This window comes from Diabrotica virgifera, chromosome 5 (genome assembly GCF_917563875.1).
Source record: "Diabrotica virgifera virgifera chromosome 5, PGI_DIABVI_V3a".
NCBI classification, from domain to species: domain Eukaryota; kingdom Metazoa; phylum Arthropoda; class Insecta; order Coleoptera; family Chrysomelidae; genus Diabrotica; species Diabrotica virgifera.
The window spans coordinates 18,625,770-18,650,433 of NC_065447.1; the positions used below are offsets into that span (position 1 = coordinate 18,625,770).

Sequence of the window (24,664 nt, forward strand, 5' to 3'; positions counted from 1 at the left end):
GCCTAACCTCAAGTTCCTGAGGTTAAAATAGGCCGATTTAAGCTAACTTACCTTAGTACAAAGTTTATAATAACCGAGATACAGGGTGTCAATGTTAAACTTTTTTTTTATTTATTATTGAATATTTCCTGACAAGCATGAGACATCAACACGAAATTTGGTGTGTGGGGGTTTTTCGGGACGAGAAAACTAAATTCCCTACCAAAAGTTATGTGTTGCCCAGAGGGCGCCACATAAGCCTTTCAGCACTCATTTAATACGTTCAATTTTTTTATCCGTCACTCCGTATAATTTTGACATTAAAATTTGTATTCCCCTATTAGTTTTACTTAAAAAAGGTATACCTCTTTCATCTCCCTAAACTCAACCGTTTACGAGATAAACGCATTTTAAATCTGCGGTGCAACATAATTTTTAGCATATCATTGTAGTTACATCAGAAAAATAACTTAAAACCATAAAATCATCCAAAAATGTATCGCAAATTTCTTCAAATGAAATTTGCGATGCAATGCCATAAATTTGAGAACTGGCACAATTATTATGGTTTTAAGTTATTTTTCGGGTGTAACTACAATGATAATTATGCTAAAAATGATGGTGTATCGCAGATTTAAAATGCGTTTATCTCGAAAACCGTTGAGTTTAGAGAGATGAAAGAACTATAGATTTTTAAAGTAAAACTAATAGGAGAATAAAAATTTTAATGTCAAAATTATACAGAGTGAGGGATAAAAAAATGTAACGTAATAAATAAGTTCTGAAAGGCGTATGTGGCGCCCTCTGGGCAATATATAATTTTTGGTAGTGAATTTAGTTTTCTCGACCCAAAAAAACCCCACATACCAAATTTCATGTTGTTATCTCATATCTGTCAGGAAATATTCAATAATAAATAAAAAAAAAAGTTTAACTTTGACACCCTGTATCTCGGTTATTATAAACTTTGTACTAAGGTAAGTTGCTTAAATCGGCCTATTTTAACCTCGGGAACCTGAGGTTAAGCTAAACTAAGGCCCATTCTTTACCAAACACCCTGTATATTAAACAAAAATGTTGTTGCTTAGTAAAAAATTCTACTAATATTTTTTTAATCTGACTCATTTATATTGGCAATTCATACATATAACATTTTAAAGTATTTTTTACTAAACAACAACATTTTTGTTTAATTTAGTAGTACGTATTTTGTATTTTGACAACGACACCCGATTTGGGCGTCGAACCGTTAATAAAATTATTTTTTTAATTTAATTGTGGCTTATTTCCCATCTAAATAGTTAATTATAAAAATGCCACAAGCACATAGCTTCAGAACAACATTATTTTTTATGTTGTTTTTTGTGTTAATATATTATTGTTTATATCCCAACAACGTTTAATTATTTATTAATACCTAAATCACTTAAATATTTTTCCACAACAGTAGGTATATAAAATCAAAGTCAATAGCCGTTAGCATCTATGCATGTATAAGTACTAAAAAAGCTAGCTGGTTTCAACACTCTGGTGTCCAAATCTGTTAGTATTTGTAAATGTACTGTTTTTCCAAACCCTAACTGATTTCAACACCCTAGTGTCAACACACGCTAGCGTCTGTAAACGTACTGTTTTTCCAAACCCTAACTGGTTTCAACACCGTGGTGCCATCACGCGCTAGCATCTGTAAATGTACCGTTTCTCCAAACCCTAACTGATTTTAACACCCTGGTGTCTACACACGCAAGCATCTGTAAATATGCGACCCGGCTTAAGGGAAGTCTCCTGACTTACCTTTTCTTCATAAAGAGAATATCAATAATAACGTTACAGCTTAGGGTATAAATATATAAGCCCAGGAAGGAGGATTTGCTTAGATAGTGTTAATTAGAATGGACACATCAACAAGCTTCCAACTTGCCAGTGCCGTACTCTTTTTCCGGAAATGTGTACAAATAGTGTAAAGTAATGTGTAAAGACAAAAATTTGTTTTTTTCTGATTTAATGAAAGTTTTTGTTTTTTTTTGTTAAAATAAAAGCTAGAAGAATCGTAGAGACAAAATTTTATTTTTTAATGAAAGTTGTTGAACAAAAGACGTCGCTTCTTGCATTGCTATGTATGGTCAATACTTTTGTATGGAACGGAGACCTGGACGCTCAACATAACGCTGATGAATAACTTAGAAGCCTTTGAACTCTGGTTTTTAGAGGAATCTGGAAAATACCTTGGACAACCCACACCACCAACGAAAATGTTATGACAAATGTTCTGATGGGAATAGGTACAGATAGGGAGCTGACAAAGCAAGGGCGGATCCAGGACCGATTTTCGGGAGGGGGCATGAATTTTTTTTGGGGAGAGGTACTGGAAGTATGGGGGGTAATTTTTAGGAATTATTGTTAGAATGGTGAGTTTTAAGGCACATTTCACACACTTTTACCGTGTGTAAGATGAGGGACACAACAGTCAATACTCGAGGAACAATAATTAATAAAAGCGTGCAAATACTAGCATTTGCAGATGATGTTGACATAATCGCAAGATGAAGAAGAGAAATAATAGAGGCATTCAATCAAATAGAACGAGCTGCACAAAATAGTGGCCTGAAAATCAAACAGAACAAAACAAAATATATGCAGGTAAGTAAAAACACAGAAATAAGGCAGACACAAAATATAACAATAGGAGAATACAACATTGAGGGGGTAAAAAACTTTACATACTTGGGATCCCTAGTCACATCTGATAATAACGTAGCAGACGAAGTGAAGAGGCGAATATTTATTGCCAATAAAAGTTATCATGACTTAATTCGGCAACTAAGATCAGACAACGTCGCAAGGAAAACAAAATGCCAAATATACAAAACCCTAATAAGACCGGTACTCACATATGGCTCAGAAACGTGGACACTCACTAAAAGAGAGGAAACATTGTTAGCCACCTTTGAAAGAAAAATCTTGCGACACATTTATAAGGGCACAAAAGAAAATGGAATTTGGCGAAGAAGGTACAACTTTGAACTATACGAAATATACCAGGATCCAGATATCATAACATTCATTAAAATAGGACGGCTGCGTTGGATGGGACATGTAGATAGAATGGAAGAAGGCGAAATACCAAACAAAATATTCAAACAGATGCCAGTAGGAAAAAGAACAAGAGGAAGACCGAAGCTGAGATATTTAGAACAAATAGAAAATGATATAAAAACCTTAAAAATAAAAAACTGGAGAAAAAAAGCACGAAACAGATCAGAGTGGAGAAGAATCCTGGAACAGGCCAAGACCCAGAAAGGGCTGTCGAGCCAATGATGATGATGAAGAAGTGCCTTAAAATTCACTATTCGTGCCGTAGTACCGATTCCTACACATTTCTTCGGATCCAAGTGCAGTTCTTTCGACAAGTTTAATATTATTTTTCCCAATGCTTCTCCTGTCAGGCATTGTTCTTTCCCTCTTTCTTGATTTTCACTAATTATTTTAAGGTTCTCATAAGCGCCACTGAACTTGACAAAGTCTTCACGGATGTTATTATTGTGTATGTATCTCAAATTTAGAGAAAGCTGTTCCACGTAGGATACGTCGGTCGTTTCGTCTAATATCACAGAGTAATAATTTGCACTTTGAACATGATTCATTATTTGTTTAATTATTTCTTCACCACAACATGTTATTAATTGATTTTGACTGGTGCTACTAATGTATGTTGCTCAGGAAGATGCTGTGGATAGGTGTTATTTAAGAGTCTTATCTCCTGATGCGATTTTAAACCTTAACAATTCCACTCATTGCTAGATCCAGCATCTTTGTCCAGAAGCAGATGGCCATCATCACGATGGTCTCTTAGAGGAATATTTTGTCGACCTAAGATAAGAATACTATAGACCCTACTATTGGTCGTAGTCTTTCTTTATTTTTTTGTGTCTGTTTAGACCTCTGAGAGTCTATCTGGTTAATGACTGACTTTCCAGGGTTGCGATAACTTTGTAGAAAATCCAGCTCAAGCTGAACGCAGTCCTTGTGGTATGACGTTTTTCATGCGTTTGTATGGCTCCGTCTTTGCTCATGAGTTTGGTGAAAGATGTTAAAGGTTTCATGACAAGGCTTTGGGCTGTCATCCCTTTATTGTGACCATATTTTTCAATAAAAAAATAAAACGCAATACTTGTAAAACAATTCCTTTTGGCTGTGCGAAAATACTAACCAACTCCTTTGTTCTAAGTGCTAGTGACCCAAGTAACAGTTCATTTCTTTTTTATTCTTTGTGTATATAGAATATGGAAATTGACACGATTTTGATGGCTGTCAAGGTCGTTCTAACAATTGGTACTTTGTAAAATTATCAACATTTTAATTTATAAAACATCCAATGCCATTCTTGAAGCTTTTGTTACTGTCTTTGTTCAATTCTAGTCCAGAAAACATATGTATCCCCTGTTTTGTACATGTGTTTGCAATTAAAATCATTTGAACTGCAAATATTTAAACTTATATATTTTTTAAATTCTCGGAGGGGGCCATGGCCCCCATGCCCCCCTCCCTGGATCCGCCCTTGTGCCAAAGATCGTCAAAGTTAGACAAGTTAACTACATGAGACACATCTTTACTCTGTAAAGATGCCCAAGAAGGGAGATCAAACGAGTTGCAACAATTGGCGAGCAATAACACTACTTTCTACAGTGAGTAAAGTCATGACAAGGATGATACTAGAAAGAATGAAAGAAACTATATACCAGTTGTTAAGACCAAACAAGCGGGCTTCAGAAGTAATAAAGCATGCACAGATCATACTAACACATTAAGAAACATTGTAGAACAAACAATAGAATGGCAGAGCAAAATCTATATAAATTTCATTGACTTTAGACAAGCCTTTGACCGGATTAACAGAGAAAAAATGTGGGAAATATTTAAGAGATATGGTATTCCATTAAAATACATAAGAATTATCAAAATTTTTTATGAAACTATACTGCACAAATCATGCACAATGGGAAACTCACAGAACCAATCAACATAGACAGTGGAGTCAGACAGGGGTGTATTCTATCTCCAACCATATTTTTGATCTTATTCGACTGGGTCATGAAGAAGGCAACGAAAAATAAAATAGGAATTGGATGGAATGCTTTCGGTCAGCTTGAAGATCTAGACTTTTCGACTGATATATGTCTGGTTTCCGAAAAAAGACAACATATGCAGAAAAAAACAGAAAAGGTGGCAAAAGAAGCAAGAAAAATAGGATTAGAGATTAACACAAGAAAAACCAAACTTATGAAGATAAATACGGAAAGAGAAATGGGTATATTCATTGAAGGAGAAGAAGTAGAAAATGTATAGAAGTTTTGCTATCTGGCAAGCATAATTGACGCTAGCGGTGGAATAGAAGAGTAAATTAATGGAATAATAACTAAAGCCCAAAATGCGTTCTATATGCTGAAGAAATCATGGGAGTCCAATAAATTAACAACCAAAACCAAAATCAGGATATTTATTATTACGAATGTAAAGAGCATTTTGTTATATGCAGCAGAAACTTGGAAAATAGAGAAAAAGGTTATACAAAAGGTTCAAAGATTTTTTGTAAAAAGATGCCTTAGACGAATATTGCAAATATATTGGCCAAATCGGATAAGTAACAATGGAAGTTATTGGAAACACATTAAGGAAAAATGAAGATGATATAACTAAACAAGCCCTGGATTACCAACCAAGTGGAAAAAGAAAACAAGGCAGACCAATGACATCCTGGAAAAGAAATATTACCAGAGAGCTAGAAGACAATGGGTTAACATGGAAAGAGGTGAAAGCCCTGGCCAGAAACAGAGATGAATGTAGGGAGACTGTAGAGGCCCTATGTTCCAAATGGAATCAAGAGGAGTAAAGTAAGTAATTAAGTACATGGGACATATAAGGAGAAACGAAAATTACCACCTGTGCAACAGATTATCCAGGGGTAGATTAAAGGAAAACGTGGTCCTGGTAGGTGCCAGACTTTATGGCTTAAAAATATTAGAAAAATTTGCCAATGCAGTCGCTAACCTCTGCTGATGGAGACAACACAACAAGAAGAAGAATGATGGTAACCAACGTTTTGAAAGGACGTGGTACATAAATAAGAAGAATATATCTTTTAAAAGCCTTCTGCTTCTAAAATAATGAATTTATTCCATAGATTTGTAACATACTGTATAAAACAATGCAGACTTCCGTTCTTTTCAAGTTGTTGGTGAATGTAAAATTAAAAAAGACAAGTTTAAACATTTCGAGATAAACCCCAGGCAATTTGTATGCAAAGTTCATATTAAATATGACTTTCCATTTACCACGTAACATTAGAACCCACATAATCCATTATCCAGTACACTTTCCCTGCGATTAGTAGCAAGCGCCCGATGAAAGATTCATTTTTTCCAGCCATGTGACACCTGTGTAGCCGTGAGACGGAGCTACATTCCGAAATTTCCATGCGCTCGGCAGTCTCTCCTATCGGCCAATGGATCAACAATAATTCTCCAATATTCTCTCCACTAATTCTCCGTATCCAACGCTATGTCGACGACATCGTGGAGAGCGGCAGTTGGGGGTCTCCTCGCGAAGTGCGCTCGAGTTTGAAATTCAAACCTCGTGACGGAGCATTTGGATTACAGTTTTAAGGGTGAGTAAAAGACATTTGAATTAAGTAGTTTATTTTTAAATATTATTTAATAGTTTTAGGATAAAATATTTGATGTATCATACATCACTACTAAAAATATTAATTTTTTGAATTAATTATAAAAAACTGTTCAAACAAACAAGCCAAAAATATTTTATTTTCCATTAAAATAGTTATAGAGTGCGCTGGAATAAGTGGTAATCCCCCCTTATTAACTTATTAATTTAATTTTAACTAATTTATTTTTAGCATATAAGCAAAACGGTCGGACAGGTTGATTTTTAAAATAATCATAGTATATTATAGCATCAATGTTTCGAACTTTACGCGATCCCTCTTCAGGTGACAAGCATAATTTTGATTTTTTTAAATGGGAAAGTACATCATGTAACACCTCATTTAAAAGCTTTTGAAATACTGATTACAAAAATGTAGGGTAATGGATCCAAATATGAGACCCTTTTTTTAACTCTTGGTAATCGTTAAATTAGATACATGTCAGATAATTATTCCAGATAATGCCAGATTATGTCAGATAATTTTAAACTAATATTTTTTTACCAATAAATTAATTTTTTAAAAATGTCAAAATTCCCAACTTAAAAAAAGGTGTCTTATTATGAGACCATGTGGTATCCTAATAATATGAGACACCACGTTAAATAGGTTAAACAGGTGATACAAATTATTTTAACGCATTGTTCTGGATATAAACTGTATTACATGCTGTAGACATGATTCTATTTTTCTGAAACTGGTTCTTTGAGGCATATTATGTAATTTTCTTTATTTTTTTTTAAATAAGTCACAATTTAAGTTAAAAATAAAAATTGGAAGTCTAAACATCAATAAATTTCATTTTTAACTTAAATTGCGGCTTATTTCCCAATAAAATAGTAAAAAGACATGTAGAGAAGTAAGGCTCTGTTTTGAGGTGGATGTGAGACGTGGCATTCAGATTTTTGCTGATAAAGTTAGGTGATAACTTCGTTAATAATAATTGATTTATGCTCCTTCTCAAATATGCCCGGAACATTAATAAAAAAAATAAAATATTTAAAAATTTTAAAAAATTTTGTTTTTTTTCTACGTTTTTTGCTTATAACTTAAAAACTATTCATTTTAGAACAAAGTCCAATAGGAATAAAACAAAGATAATTAAATTTTATATCACATGCGATTGGTTAAAAATGTCTTAATTTATCACCCTTGCTTCAAAATAGGAATAAATATAAAATAAGGGGGCAAAACAAGCCTGTCTTTATTCAATGATTTTCCATCACTTAGGTTACACTTGGAACCTTCCTAATTCGCTTAGAAAATTTTTGTAATGTGCTAAAACCGTACACCAAATTTCATTAAAATTGAATTACTAGATTTTGCATAATAATTTTGCAATCTAAACTTTTTTTAGAAAATTAAGATTTTTTAAAATCTTGCACAACAAAAACTAGAACATACAAAGATTTGTCAATTTTTTTACATATAAAGAAGTACTCCACCTATCTAATGCACTTTACAGAATTTAAATCGGATTATTTAAGCAACCTCAGCAATGTTTTAAATTTATAAACAATTTTTTGGCTTATAAACAAATTAGTGCTGTGGCCAGGAGGGGGTGCTACGGGCTCTTTATTTAGATGGACTTACCCAAGTTTTTTTATGAATTTTGACCCGTAGAACACGAATTTTTTTGGGTAACAGTTGATCCGGGTGTCGATCAGATTGTTATAAACAAAGAACTTGAGGAATTACATAAAATAGATTTTTCGCAAAATTTCTTGGGTAATTCTAAGCAAAAAATGTTCTTACAAGTTTTTTCGTAGGATGCATAGTTTTCAAGATAAACGCGGTGGAACTATCAAAAAATTGAGAAATTGCAATTTTTGAACGCGAATAACGTTTGATTAAAAAATAAAATAGCAATTCTGCTGACAGCATTTGAAAGTTTAAGTCAAATTATACCGGTTTTAATTATTTGCATTGCTAAAAATTAATTTTTTTATTATTAAACAAAGCTATTTGTTTATAAGCCAAAAAATTGTTTATAAATTTAAAACATTGCTGGGGCCCCTTAAATAATCCGATTTTAATTCTGTAAAGTGTATTAGATAGGTAGAGCACCTCTTTATATGTAAAAAAATTAGCCAACTTCTAAATGGTCTACTTTTTGCTCAGAAAAATTTTAAAAATTTGAACTTTTTTAAAAACATTTAGATTGCAAATTTATTATGCAAAATTTATTAAGTCGATTTTAATGAAATTTGGTACACGATTTAAGTATGTTCCAAAGAATTTCCTAAGTGAATTACTAAGGTTCTAAGTGCCTCCAAAGTGGTTAAAAAATATTGAATAACAACAGACTTATTTTGCCCCCTTATTTTGTATTTATTGCTATATTGCAGAAAAGGTAATACCTTAAGACATGTTTTACCAGTCGTATGTCATACAACATATTTCTTTATTTTATTTCTCTACGACTTTGTTCCAAAACGAATCGTTTTAAAGTTATAAGCAAAGAAAGCAGAAAAAAATCGATGTTTTTCGAAATTTTCAAATATTTTAATTTTTTTATTAATGTTCCGGGCATATTTGAGAAGGAGTATAAGTCAATTATTATTACTGAAGGTGTCACCTAACTTTATCTGCAAAAATCCGAATGCCACCACTCACATCCAAAAATAGACGTTTTTCGCAGATCCTTACTGGTCTAATGATGCTATACTCAAAGCATTACAGTACCCTATTAGGCACACTTGAGGCTCTCATATTAGGAACAACCACGTGTGAACTTTTTAGTCCGTGTTTTGAGGTTAGGATTGGTTTTTGCGCCACTATAATTGCGTGTTTCTGTAACCAATTTAAGTAGCTATCAACTAATTACTAAGTAAGGTGATTTTTTTTTCTCTCACCTTAAAAATACAAATTCAGTTTGAGCTACACCGATTAAAAAACTTTTGACTCGCAAAAAACTTAAAAACTTCACTGACTGGTAATACTAAATCACAGAAACTCGATTTATTCACAGCCTACTATAAACACTACCAGAGCTTAGTTTTTACCCCATTCACCAGGCTGCAGTACTTACAAGACTCTAGAGCAGGGGTGGGCAAACTTTTTTTAGAAAGGGCCACAAAATGTTCTTGGTCCATTACCGAGGGCTGCAATTTTTGTTACCTTAACATGTTCGAATTTTTAACTTTTTACTAATTTTGTTAAGGGGGGGGGTGTATGGTTTGAAATCAACAATTCAAGCACCTTTTTTGAATTTTATTTGAAACTATGGTAGAATTATATTATTTTTAAATTAAATAAACATATTTAATATAATTCAAAGAATATTCAAAAAAATTCAAGATTAAATATTGAAAAATAAGCCAACGGTGGCAAATTTTTACAGACACCTCAAAAAAAATTTTTGCAATAAATATCAGAACTCGTAATTGGATCATGTGAAACAAAAAGTCAAAAATATTTTATTAGCATGAGTTTCTTCTTGAGATAACGCTCCCGAGTTTTTTAGTTTTAACGATTTTTGAGATTTTTAAATCACCCAGAAGTCAAAATAACGAAATTTTTTGTAAAAAGGGTAAAAATTAACATATTTATTATTGTTAAACAAAAAATAAGCCTAAAAAATATCTCGACAGAGTTACCTCACGAAATGCCTAAAGAAAATTTATGAAAAATTTCAGGTGGATCTGTCAAGTAGGTAGCTTTTGAGTAAATCGCGTTTAAAGTTTTGACAACTTTTATTTAGAATTTCTTTTTTGTCTGTTAAAGCGTAAAGTGATGCACATCGGAATATGTTTTTGAATCGCAGAGTAATTTACAAAAGAGAAGGTAATGAGTTTGTTTTTTTTTGGTGCATGCTTAAAACAGTGTATTCAACTTGAAATAACAGAGAAACGGTCGATTTTAGGTGTATAATGCTACCAATACCTTTTGTAGTTCTTAAAAAGACCTTTAAAATAAGCAATATTAAATGTCGATTACATTCAAACTAAGCGAGATATGCTGCAAAAAAATTGATGACTAATGTATTTTAAGAAAAAAATGAGTATATAAAAAGTATATTTAACCCCTCATCAACCAGAATTTAAATGCATCGTTTTTTTGTACATATAATACATTTTATTATAGTGTTACTTACTACCTAAAGATGGACGGGTTTAAAATGATTGGTTTTTGAAAAAAATATTCCTTTTTCTCCATATAACTCGAAAATTATAATAAGAGATACGAAAACAAGATACTTTAACAAAAAGTAGGGTTTTTTGGATAAACATTTTGTTTTTATTTTTCATTACTCTATCTCTTATCATTTACAAGTTACATGGAGAAAAATAAAGATTTTTAAGAAAATATAAAAATGCTCTCTATAATTTGATCTAATGTTTTTCAAAAACCATTTATTTTAAACCCGTCCAACTTTTTGAACATATAAATAACACTGTAGTAAAAGGTATTGTATAAGGAAAACAATGCATTTAAATTTTGGTGGATGAGGGGTTAAATATACTTCTCATTTTTTCTTAAAATACATTAGTCATCAATTTTTTGCAGCCTATCTCACTTAGGTTGAAAGTAATCGACATTTAATATTGCTCATTTTAAAGATCTTTTCAAGCACTACAAAAGGTATTGGTAGCATTATACACCTGAAATCGACCGTTTCTCTGTTATTTCAAGTTGAATACACTGATTTGAGTATGCACCAAAAAACAAACTCTTCTCACCTACCATATTATCTCTTGTTGTATTATAATTAGAAGATTTATGAACGAGTCTCTTCGTTTTCTTATAACCTACAAAAATGTATTATAAGTATAGTTATTTTAGTTAGATGCATAGTTTTTAAGGTATTCGCAAAAAACCGTCCGAAAAGGTGTAATTTTTTAGTGAAAATCGCCAATTTTCAACCACGAATAACTCAAAAGTATTGAGTTTCCAAAACAAATTATAGAATAGAATTAGGTTCTCTAGCGACTTCCGTGGTTATTTTGACCAAAAAATTTTCCACATCCATGAAGGGGTGGGAACCGCCCCCAAAGATAAAAGCGCACGTCGTCATAGGGTAGACTTTGAATTAGGAGATAAGTAGAGGCTATTCCCAAAATTTCATTAAAATCCATGCAATGGGATATAATTCGGAGGTAATATCTTGCTCTCATTGACTGGCGTATAAAGCAATTTCCTCCCCTAATTCACAGCATCTTTTAAGAACCTTTTCTAAACTTAACCATCGAAGATGATTGTGGTATAAGACATCAGTATGTTCTGTTTCTAACTCTTCCAAAAATGCTATGAATGCACGATATTTTAATCATTTTGAACGAATACAATTGACAATATTAGTTATAATTGAAATGACGTTGTCTACTTGCAAAACATTTTTGCATAACACCTGTTCTGGAAATTGTTCATGAACGTAACCTTTAAGTTTTCTGAACATCACAATATTTGCTCCTCTTACAGTTGAGTCCGCGAATCTTTACCCGTGATGCCGTTTGATGACTCACGGGTAAAGATTCGCGGATTCAACTGTAAATTTGGTTCCCCGTCGGTTGTTACACTTACTAGGGGGTTACGGGTTAATTTAAAATTTTTTAAACAGTTCCTGATTAGTTCAAAAATATCGTTTCCATTTGTTGAAATTTCATGGATTTCATTGGGGGAGCCGACAAAATTCTGTGCCGGAAACTCAAATAATTGCCCGCGTTATGTTGAAAATTTGCAGAAAAATCACCGCTGCGAAAGTGTCAATTAATAGCTGCTTTATCTATATTTATTTATTAATATTAGCAATAATTTAAGAAATATCTTTAAATGAAAATAATTTACTTTTTTCCGCGGGCCGCAAAAAAATGTATAAAGGGCCGCATGCGGCCCGCGGGCCACACTTTGCCCACCCCTAGAGACAGGGGTCTCATATTAGGAACGGGTCTCATAATAGGATCCTTAACCCTATAATACTTCAATCCTCTTTGAGAGCGTAGGCGCAAAATTTCGGTCGAATTCTTTCTAAATGCAATCATTTTTTCGAATCATGAAAAACTAATAAATCTTTTTGAAAAATTTAAACGCAGAATGGAATATTGCACTATTCTCGATGGTCGAAAGTCCCTGAGAACTCCTATATTGTTTATTTTAATAAGTCACAGGGGCGAAAAAAAAGAGAAAATTTAGTCTGATATTTAATGTCAAATATATCATTCAAAAGAAACTTTTTGTTTATTCGTAGGCCCTGTCAGCCCTCGATAATTAAATTTAAATTTTTCAAAAATACTTATTAGTTTTCTCAGGATTCAAAAAAAATTAATGCGTTTAAAAAGAGTTCGACCGAAGTTTTGCGCCTATGCTCTTAAAAAGGATTAAAGTATCATACATTTTTGTAATCAGTATTTCAGAAGCTTTTAAATGAGGTGTCACATGATGTAAAGCAACAACTATAAGGTTGTTAATTTCATAAGGAAACACCTTTTTAATTTAAACAAATATGCATTTTTAATGCATAAATCTAGTACGTGTAATACTCGGATCACAATGGTATGGTAAAGAAAGAAAGATATTCTTATCCTAAAATGTGAATATAGATCCACCCTCCGTATTTGGTAGAAAATATGACAGCCTTTCTTTTGGTATAAGATTGAATATGCTAGGTTATTTCGTTTTCTAGATATTAAAAAAAAAGGACTATGGATGTTATAGTCCTGTCGCCAGGGGGGGTACAACGGCCTCCTTAATTCAGATGGACTTACCCAAGTTCTTTTTATGTATTTTGACCCGTATAACACGAATTTTTTGGGTAACAATTGATCAGGATGTCCGATAAGATTGTTATAAACAAAGAAATTGAGGAATTACATAACAGTGATTTTTTGCAAAACAAATCTTTTTTTGTATTCTTTGGGTGATTCTCAGCAAAAAATGGTCTTACAAGTTTTTTCGTAGGATGCATAGTTTTAGAGATAAACGCGGTTGAATTTTCAAAAAATCAAAAAAGTGCAATTTTTGAACCTGAATAACTTTTGATTAAAAATAAAATAGCAATTCTGCTTATTGAATTTGAGAGTTCAAGTCAAATTCTATTGGTTTTGATTATTTGCATTGCTAAAAATTAAGTTTTTATTTGTTAAAAGAAGCCATAAACACGTAGTATTTCCCGTGCCCAATGCATGTGTTTTAATGTAGGTACCTACGTAATCTACGCAGAAATTTTCTATATGCGCGCCTACTCGTTCGATTTCAAATGAGAAATGCATTGAAAACATCACTCAATCACTGTGTGTTTATAGCTTTGTTTAACAATAAAAAAATTAATTTTTAGCAATGAAAGTAATCAAAATCAATAGAATTTGACTTGAACTTTCAAATGCGGTAAGCAGAATTGCTATTTTATTTTTCAATCAGAAGTTACTCGGGTTCAAAAATTGTAATTTTTCGATTTTTTGAAAGTTCAACCGCGTGTATGTCGAAAACTATGCATCCTACGAAAAATCTTGTAAAAACATTTTTTGCTAAGAATTACCCAAAAAATACAAAAAAATGTTTTGTTTTGCGAAAAATCGCTGTTATGTAATTCCTCAAGTTCTTTGTTTATAACAATCTTATCGACATCCGGATCGACTGTTACCCAAAAAAATCGTGTTCTACGGGCCAAAATACATACAAAAAACTTGGGAAAGTCGATCTGAATTAATGAGGTCGTTGTACCCCCACTGGCGACAGGACTATTATGGTTTTGCAAATATTTTATTATATAAAACATTTTTTTCAAAAATAAGAATTATAACGTGATTTATTTATAATTCTCAAGTATGCTTTGAAACAAAGAAACGTTAAATGTACCCGTCAAAATAACCTGTGTCACAAAAGCTGGTAATATTTTTGTGTAAAAGTGTAAAATCAGAGATATCCGCACAGAAGACATCCTACAAAAAAGCCTTTGAAAACCTTTTAAACCACTTCATTCCTTCGAGCAATGTGCAATATTTAATTACAACCATTAAAACTAAGGGCCGGTTGTTCGAACGCTAATCAACAATGATCATTATCAAATATTTAATTACTGTCACCAACTGTCAATGTCAACTTTGTTTGGGTTGCTGAAAACATAATTGATTACAATTATAAAATTACTTAATCAATTATGTTAATAATTGTTATGTTAATTGATTAACTAATCTCATAATTATAATCAATTATGTTTTCAGCAACCCAATAAAAGTTGACATTGACAGTTTTGGTGACAGTAATTAAATATTTGATAGTGATCATTGTTGATTAGCGTTCGAACAACCGGCCCTTAAGAATTTTATATATATATATATATATATATATATTTTGTTATATTTCTATTTGATATGAAAATTAAATTTTGATAATTATAAACAGAATTCAATTTAATATAAAATATTTTCAATTTTCTCAACCACGGGCATATAAATTTAAAACAACCTGTATACAACAAATTGTTATATGTAATTTTAAGAAGTGATTAGAATAAGCGTACGAAACTCGGAACAATGTGCTTAGATAAACAAAGTGAATGACGCGTACCATTATCGTTCTTCTCGGAAGGTCGATCATTAGCCTATGCTAAATAAAACTCAGTGAAATAGATGATAGTTCATTATCGTTTTTTCGCGGAAGGTTTCGATCATTAGCCTATGCTAAATAAGACTCATTTGAAAGAGAGAATAGGTCATTAAAATTTGTAAATAGTTAGAAAGTATTTTAGAATGGGAATTAAATATTTTCTTTTGAAATCCATTAAGCATATTTAGAAAGATTAAAAATTGCTTTTGAGGAATATTACGAATGAGAGTTGGTGGTGGAAGATTGATTTGTGAATCTGGAAGGGATATTTAGAAAGTAGGGGAATGGATGACAAAGTGAGGCAGAATGTTTTGAGCTGTCGAGAAGTGAAGTCGAGTAGTAGACGGTAGTGTTCGAGGAGTGAGAAAGCCGGTGTAGTTCCGTGAGTGTGGAGTATCTATCGTGGAACGAGAAGTAGGCCAGGTGGAGAGTAAAAGAACCTCCTTGAGCCCAGAGTGTCCCGGTAGCTGATAGCAGTTTCGAAAAAGGTAGAACACAGCATCACGACAAAAGCAGGAACGAGAGCTATTCGAGCTAGTTTTTCAAAGGAGAACATCACTGGAAGCCAGGACGAGGTTTGATCGCAGCCAAGGATAGCAGGAAAGGGTCTTGTGTGAGGACATTTTCAGTTCACCAGGAAAAGGTCAGTCTCATTTGTTTGGACATGAATGTATGGGTTTTTCGTATTAAATTCCATATAAAAAATTGAATAACATAATCAATAATATCAGAAAAGCTTCATCAAACTTAAATAGAGTTGTTCCTAATAACTCCTAATAGTTAAATGTTAATAAAAACTTTCAATTGAAAACCAAAAGGAAATAAGATTCCCATTTGTAAATGTTATGTTTAAGAATAATAAGAAATAGCAAATATTAAGCATTGATTGCCTTTTAAATAAAATAAAAAATATTTTGATTATAATTGTAACCCATATGTGTATTTTTTTTACTCTTTTCTTTTCTATCCCGATTAGGAACCATTAAGAAATATTTAGAAGCCACGGAAGTAAGTAATTAATTTATAATTCGCCCTGAGATTGAAAACATATTGATATGTGATCTGGTTAATTAATTAGATTAGTATTAATACATTATTGATTAAATTAAGTAACATATAAGAATATTATCTCATATCAATAATCAAGATCACATCAACTGTCGTCCAACGTGGAAAGCATTGAAAAATATTTCTAGTGGCAAATTTGAAGGATAGAAAGAGTAAAGCCGGTATTTGAAAATTTATATGCCTGTGGTAAAAAGTGAGATACTTACATTGGATAACATAAAATTTTAGATCTCTTTAGGTACAAATTTTGCATAACTGATTTAATATTTTAATTTTACGATATTTACATTTGATATATTTATTGACAATTTATAATATTTGGGTGAGAAAAAGTCGTTTTGGGTAACATACTATTAAAATTTCACATTTGGCGGGGATAGTACTTCTTGAAAACAAATGTCTGTGACAAGAAGCCAAAGCAAAGACAACAAAAAACAAAAAGAACATTCAGATCAAGAGGAAAATTCAGACCAAGAAGATATCTTAAACACAACAATCATGGAAACAGGAAAAAAAGAATTGTCAGAATTAGAAAAGATATTACAACTTATGCAACTCCAGTCACAAAAAATGGATGAAGCAAAACGAACAATGGATAAAAATCAGGAAGAAACATCAAAGAAAATGGATGAAACACAACAAAAATTGGATCAAAAAATGGATGAAACATTAAAGAAAATGGATAAAGTGGATAAAAAAATGGATGAAACACAACAAAAAATGGATGAAACACAACAAAAAATGGATGAAACACAACAAAAATTGGATCAAAAAATGGATGAGACACAACAAAAAATGAAACAAGCAATAGAAGAGAACAACAAGAAAATGGAGGAACGCATAGAAAAGTATGAAGTGAAAATTAAAGATCACATGCAACAACAAGAGACAGAGATTAAAGAAATCAAAAGCAAAATAAATGAGATAACGAATTGCCAGAAAAAAGAAATGGAAAGTTTGGAAAACAAGTTGCAAAACGCTATTCAAGCAGACATAGAAGAAGTGGAAAGAAAGATTGCAGAAATCAATACTCAACAAAATGTCGGAGAAAGAAGAGAAATGGTTATACATAGCACAGATGACGTGAAGATAAGGTTTGGCGGGGATGTAAGAAGATTACACCCAGTGCCGTTCATAAATAGCCTGAAAAAGAAAATACAACACATCGGAAATTTCGATACAGCAAAAGAAACTATCAGAAACCATCTCAAATATGAAGCAAGCCTATGGTTCGAGAGTAAAGAAGAAGAATTCGGCAATTGGCAACAATTTGAACAAAAATTTTTGAATTATTTCTGGGGAAAGGTCCAACAATTGGAAATTAACAAGGAATTGCAAAATGGGAAATACAATGATAGGATGGGTGTATCAGAAAGGACATATGCTTTGCAAATTTACAATAATGCAAAACATTTACAATATAATTACTCATCGGAACAATTAGTCGAACTGATTGCAAGACATTTCGAGGAAACGCTGGAAGACCATATCACATTGCAAAATTACAAAGACATAGATAGTTTATGCCAATTCCTACAAATAAGAGAATCACGTCTAAGAGAAAGAAAATCAAGAAGGTCGCGAGAAGATTACAGGCCCCGAGAAACACAAGATTACAGAGATAGAAATCAAAATAGGAGGGACTATACAAGACGAGATTTTAATCCCAGAAGGGAAAACGAAAATAGAGACAACGGAAGAGGAAATTATGAACAAATAAATAGGCAATGGAATGAGGACAGAAATCGAGAATACCAGAATAGAAACACCACACGCTCAAATCAAGAAAACAGAAATAATGGTAGACAAAATGAACAGGGATATCGAGAAAACCGAAACAGATCCGACAGACCAAGAGAAAATAGAAGAGAAGTAAATAATACCCAGACAGATGAATATGACGGAGAGAGACATTATGACGAAAATATAAACAACGATGAGCAACCGGCGTCTTTTCACGACGGCGCTCACTAAAAACCAAAAATCAAACAGGAATCTTTTGTCACCCCAAGGAGTTTATTAAATTGGCAGGAAACAACGAAAAGAAAAATGGAGTTAATTTAATATTTGTGGATGGATTTATCAACGAGAAACCAATTAAAATTATGATAGACACTGGATCTGAAATAACATTGGTCAACAGAAAACTAATAGAAGAAGTTAACTTAACAAATTTAATTTATAAAATACCTAGGGTAAATTTAGTGGGCGCAAACAAACGGACATTGGCAACTATAAATGAAGGCATACGAGTAATGGTACGACTGGGCAAGAATATGTATGCACTACAATGTGTAATAATGCCAAACATGTCACATGACATGATAGTAGGAGTGGACGAATTGGCAGAAAAACATGTAGTGATAGATTTTAAAAATAATACGATGAAACTAACAGAAGAAAAAGAAAAAGAACAGGACAAGGAACATGAGAAACAAAATACGGACGAATCAGGTAAAGAACAAACAGTGGAAATGAATTTGGCAGCGAAGCAAGGACAAAGAAGAAAAAGGAGAAAAGGTCAGAAAAAGATAAAAGAAAATGAAACCTGTGGCTCCTCAAAAGAAGAGTTGAGCCCAGAAGAAGAAAATTTGAGAGTATCAGAAACAAAGGAAACCTGGGATTCCTCAAAAGAAGAGACGGGCTCAGGAGAAGAAGAAATAAAGCTAAAAAATGAAAGTGAAAAGAATATGATTGAAACAGTGGTATTTGAAGAGGAGATATATGCAAACGAGGATGCAGAATGCACGGTAAACATGTGTGAAGAATCTGAGAAAAAAGACAGAAAATTGATATGTGGAGAAGGGAAAGAAAAAGAATTGCGGTTGATGTTAAGAAACTACGAAAATTTGATCAATGAGGAAAACAGAGTGGCTAAAAAGTACGAACATTCATTTGAGGTGAAAAACTTGGGAAATTTTCGATCAAAGACTTACCCGATTCCATACAAGTATCGACAAGAGGTGAAAGAAGAAATAAATAAAATGTTGGAAGATCAAATCATCGAAAGATGTGATTCACCGTATGTTAACCCGATTGTGATAGTAAAGAAAAGCAGTGGAGAATTGAGATTATGTTTAGATGCCAGGAATATCAACCAGCACACTGTATCACAATATGAATCACCTCTAAACATCGAGGCCATTTTTGGAAGAATCACCGGGTCACACATATTTTCGAAAATTGACTTAAAACACAGTTTTTGGTTGATACCGTTAGCTGAAAAGTGTAGAAACTACACCGCTTTTTCTATTGATGGTATTGTCTACCGGTTTAAGGTAGTGCCGTTTGGATTGCAGAGTGCTTGTGCTGCACTCGTCCGAGCTCTACATACCATTTTGAATCTCCACGAAGATTTCATAGTTCATTATATCGATGATTTATTAATTTTTTCACAAGATACTCAGAGTCATCTGAAACACATAGAAATAATTCTGGAAGAATTGGACACAGCGGGATTGAAATTAAACATTGAAAAATGTCAATTTTTTCAAAAAGAAGTCATTTATTTGGGTTTTCAATTGGACACCAAAACAGTAAGATTATCCGAAGACAGAGTCAAGCTCATAGATGAATACCCAAGACCAACGAATTTGAAAACATTGAGAGGTTTTCTTGGCACGATTAATTATTTTAAAAAACTGATTCCCGATTTGAGCCAAAAGGAAATCCCTCTGATAAAGTTGCTTAAAAAAGGAATAAAATGGAATTGAAAGAAGAACAGGAGGAAGCTTTCGAAACATTAAAACGAGAATTCGCAAAAGGAACGAAAATATACCACCCCATTTACAATTTACCTTTTATACTCCGAACTGATGCGTCCATACAAAAATTTGCAGGAGTTCTGTCTCAAATACAAAACGACCAAGAAGTGCCGATATGTTTTATATCGCGAGTGACTAAAACACATGAGAGAAAATATAGTGTTACAGAATTGGAGTTTGCCAGTGTACTATATTGCGTAAACAAATTGAGGTTTTACTTATTGGGAGCAAAATTCACAATCGAAACAGACCATGCAGCTTTAGTACATATCATGAAGAATAGATTAGTAAATAATAGAATACATAGAGGTACTCTATTATTACAGGAGTATGATTTTGAGTTCCGATATATAAAAGGAAAAGACAACATAATAGCCGACGCTCTAACACGGGATGAGGACACGGGAAAAAAGGAAACAATTACTCTACAGGTGGGACTAAATAGATTAATACAAGAAGAAGGGATATATTCGTTAAATGAGATAAGGACAAACCAAGAAGACCTAGAGGAAAGAGAGAAAAGAAGAGCGGAAGTAGAAAATGACATATATTTTAAGAGAATATACGGAAAGGAACTATATTTAGTGACACAGACATTGGCCGAAAAGATAATAAAGAAATTACATGAGAACAATGGGCATATCGGTAGCAGAAAAGTTTGGCTCGTTTTTAGGGAAAATTACATCAGCCGACAGGATTACCGCATTGCAAAGGAAATTACCCAGAAGTGCGATGTATGTCAAAAATATAAGAGTCGGAATTTCAAAAACGAAAATGTTGCCAAAAATATTGAAGCCCGAAACAAACTAGACATTGTAGCAATAGATATGTTAAGCGATCTAATTATGACCACTAAAAGGAACAAACATATTCTGGTAATGGTGGATGTGTTTTCAAAATACGTAAAATTATATAGTTGCCGCACCACAAAGGGGGAGGAAATATTAAGAAAAATCGACAATTTTATAGCCATAGTAGGAACACCAAAAAAGATCCTACTGGACAATGCAACGTATTTCCGAAATGATCGTTTCAAGGGACAACTTCGAGAACGAGGAATAGAGACAAATTTTGTCAGCATCAGGCATCCACAGAGTAATCCTTCGGAACGATTCATACAGGAAGTGACGAAATTTCTTCGCATTGCAACAGATGGTCAACATCGCCACTGGGACAGGAAAATGGCGGAAATAGAAAGGTATCTAAATACAATTCCGAGCACAGTAACAAAAGAGACCCCAGAATACATCATGAAGGGTGTATTGCCGATAAGGCCATGGGAAGACCAAGAGCCAAAAGAATATCAACAGGTGATTGAAACCGTACAGAGAAGATTACGGCGAAGCAACGAAAAATATATCCAAAGACAGGAACAAAATAGAAAAAGAAGACCAGTGACTTTCCAAAAGGGTGAAAAAGTACTCGTGAGGGCATTACGAGTATCAAATCTTCCTGGGGGCATTTGCGCAAAGTTGATGCCTGTTTTCGAAGGCCCGTACATCGTGAATAATGAAAATGGGATAAATAGTTATGAGTTGAGGCACAGGAACTCGGAAAAGATCCGAGGAATTTATAATATTCACGATGTATACAAATATCACGAATAAAAGACAGAATTACATGAAGTAGATAGTAAGTTAGGATATAAGACGTAGATTAAAGTAAGGAAATATACAGGGAGTTGGTTTTGCCTCGAGAAAATTTATTTAAAAATGCAGATAAATTTTATCGAATACAAGGCGGGGATTTGTTATATTTCTATTTGATATGAAAATTAAATTTTGATAATTATAAACAGAATTCAATTTAATATAAAATATTTTCAATTTTCTCAACCACGGGCATATAAATTTAAAACAACCTGTATACAACAAATTGTTATATGTAATTTTAAGAAGTGATTAGAATAAGCGTACGAAACTCGGAACAATGTGCTTAGATAAACAAAGTGAATGACGCGTACCATTATCGTTCTTCTCGGAAGGTCGATCATTAGCCTATGCTAAATAAAACTCAGTGAAATAGATGATAGTTCATTATCGTTTTTTCGCGGAAAGTTTCGATCATTAGCCTATGCTAAATAAGACTCATTTGAAAGAGAGAATAGGTCATTAAAATTTGTAAATAGTTAGAAAGTATTTTAGAATGGGAATTAAATATTTTCTTTTGAAATCCATTAAGCATATTTAGAAAGATTAAAAATTGCTTTTGAGGAATATTACGAATGAGAGTTGGTGGTGGAAGATTGATTTGTGAATCTGGAAGGGATATTTAGAAAGTAGGGGAATGGATGACAAAGTGAGGCAGAATGTTTTGAGCTGTCGAGAAGTGAAGTCGAGTAGTAGACGGTAGTGTTCGAGGAGTGAGAAAGCCGGTGTAGTTCCGTGAGTGTGGAGTATCTATCGTGGAACGAGAAGTAGGCCAGGTGGAGAGTAAAAGAACCTCCTTGAGCCCAGAGTGTCCCGGTAGCTGATAGCAGTTTCGAAAAAGGTAGAACACAGCATCACGACAAAAGCAGGAACGAGAGCTATTCGAGCTAGTTTTTCAAAGGAGAACATCACTGGAAGCCAGGACGAGGTTTGATCGCAGCCAAGGATAGCAGGAAAGGGTCTTGTGTGAGGACATTTTCAGTTCACCAGGAAAAGGTCAGTCTCATTTGTTTGGACATGAATGTATGGGTTTTTCGTATTAAATTCCATATAAAAAATTGAATAACATAATCAATAATATCAGAAAAGCTTCATCAAACTTAAATAGAGTTGTTCCTAATAACTCCTAATAGTTAAATGTTAATAAAAACTTTCAATTGAAAACCAAAAGGAAATAAGATTCCCATTTGTAAATGTTATGTTTAAGAATAATAAGAAATAGCAAATATTAAGCATTGATTGCCTTTTAAATAAAATAAAAAATATTTTGATTATAATTGTAACCCATATGTGTATTTTTTTTACTCTTTTCTTTTCTATCCCGATTAGGAACCATTAAGAAATATTTAGAAGCCACGGAAGTAAGTAATTAATTTATAATTCGCCCTGAGATTGAAAACATATTGATATGTGATCTGGTTAATTAATTAGATTAGTATTAATACATTGATTAAATTAAGTAACATATAAGAATATTATCTCATATCAATAATCAAGATCACATCAATATATATATAAAACGAATTTCGTCTTATGGTGTATGTAATATAGAATACACAAATAAGTACGCACCAACTGAGCAATAATACATAGTTAAATGCAACAACAGTTTGAGGAAAGAAAAACAGATTTTATCCATTTATAATTCAGGTGCATCAAGAATTAAATGAAAATAAATATTAAAGAAAAATGAATTATGTTGTAATAGAAAGGGCCTGCCGGGTAAGATGGTGAAAAGTGCCCCCAACTCAATTTAAATTCCATATAGATCACTTTTGAGCACATATAGAGGAACTCACTTTCTGAAATTTTTAGCCCCCTAGGTGGTCACGTGACCCCCCTAGAGCCTAATTAGGCTTTTTATGTTTTTATTTTGTATCTCAGCCGCGTCAAGAGCTAGCCAAAAACTTTATTTAAAAGAGGTGTAAGTTTCAAAAAGATCTATGTGAAAATTTTTTTTTTAAATTTTTTGGCGGGAAATTCGAATTTTTAGAACAATTTTAAACTTTTAAATAACTCAGAAAAAAAAACTAAGACACTCGTTTTTACGAAAATCAATTATAATGTGTATTTTTGCACAATCTTTCACCCTGAATTTGTTCAAATTTTTAAAATTGGTGAAACGTATCTTTAAAAATAGAAAACCGCATTTTTTCGCTTTTTTTTCGTTTTTTGATATAATTTTATACATATTTTTCAAAAAAGGTAACACAGTCACTAGAATAGGTAAAAAAATGAAAATAATTGGGGTTTGCTTAATAAAATTTTTTTGTAACGCCATCTATTTTCAAGATACAGGGCGTTGAAGAAAACAAAATTTTACACATTTTTTACGATTTTGCCGAAACTACTGGCAACATTGCAATAAAATTTGGCAGGTTTTAAGAAGTAGTTATTGTCAATTTTTTGACATACAATTAAGAGTTTTATATTCATAATTGGCGCGCATACGGGTAATGGTCTGAACTTTTTAAAGAAAAAAAGATGGTACGCCACTGACATATTTCAAATTAACAATTATTTTGAATTCCTCGTTCTATTTGTGACAAAAAATCTATCTTCCCATTTTTTCATACGATGCGCCGTTTTGTTGCAAAAAATAAAATATCTTAACGCTTCCAAAGTATTCGAATTAATTTTTATAATGGATGTACGAGTTTATGTATGTAGATGTAGAAACTATAGAAGTTCGAATGCTTTGTAAGGATTAAGATCTTTTATTTTTTGAACAAAAATGGCGCGCCGTATGAAAAAATAAGAAGATAGATTTTTTGTCACAAATTGAACGGGGAATTCAAAAACGATTGTTAATTTGAAATATGTCAGTGGCGTACTATCTTTATTCTTTAAAAAGTTCAGACCATTACCCCTATGCGCGCCAATGATGAATATCAAATCCTTAATTGTATGTCAAAACATGCACAATAACTACCTCTTAA

General features: G+C 32.6%; 1 protein-coding gene across 2 annotated transcripts in view; it reads left to right on the forward strand.

Moving 5' to 3' along the window:
* Positions 1-6,473: 6,473 nt before the first annotated feature.
* Positions 6,474-24,664, forward strand: part of LOC114332516 (trace amine-associated receptor 4-like) — a 237,650-nt gene continuing 219,459 nt past the window's right edge. Inside the window, exon 1 of one of the 2 annotated variants that reach the window (XM_028282327.2) lies at positions 6,474-6,643. The gene's annotated coding sequence lies outside the window, so the exon portion shown is untranslated. The remainder of the gene's footprint in view (positions 6,644-24,664) is intronic. The other variant, XM_028282335.2, reaches the window with a different exon arrangement.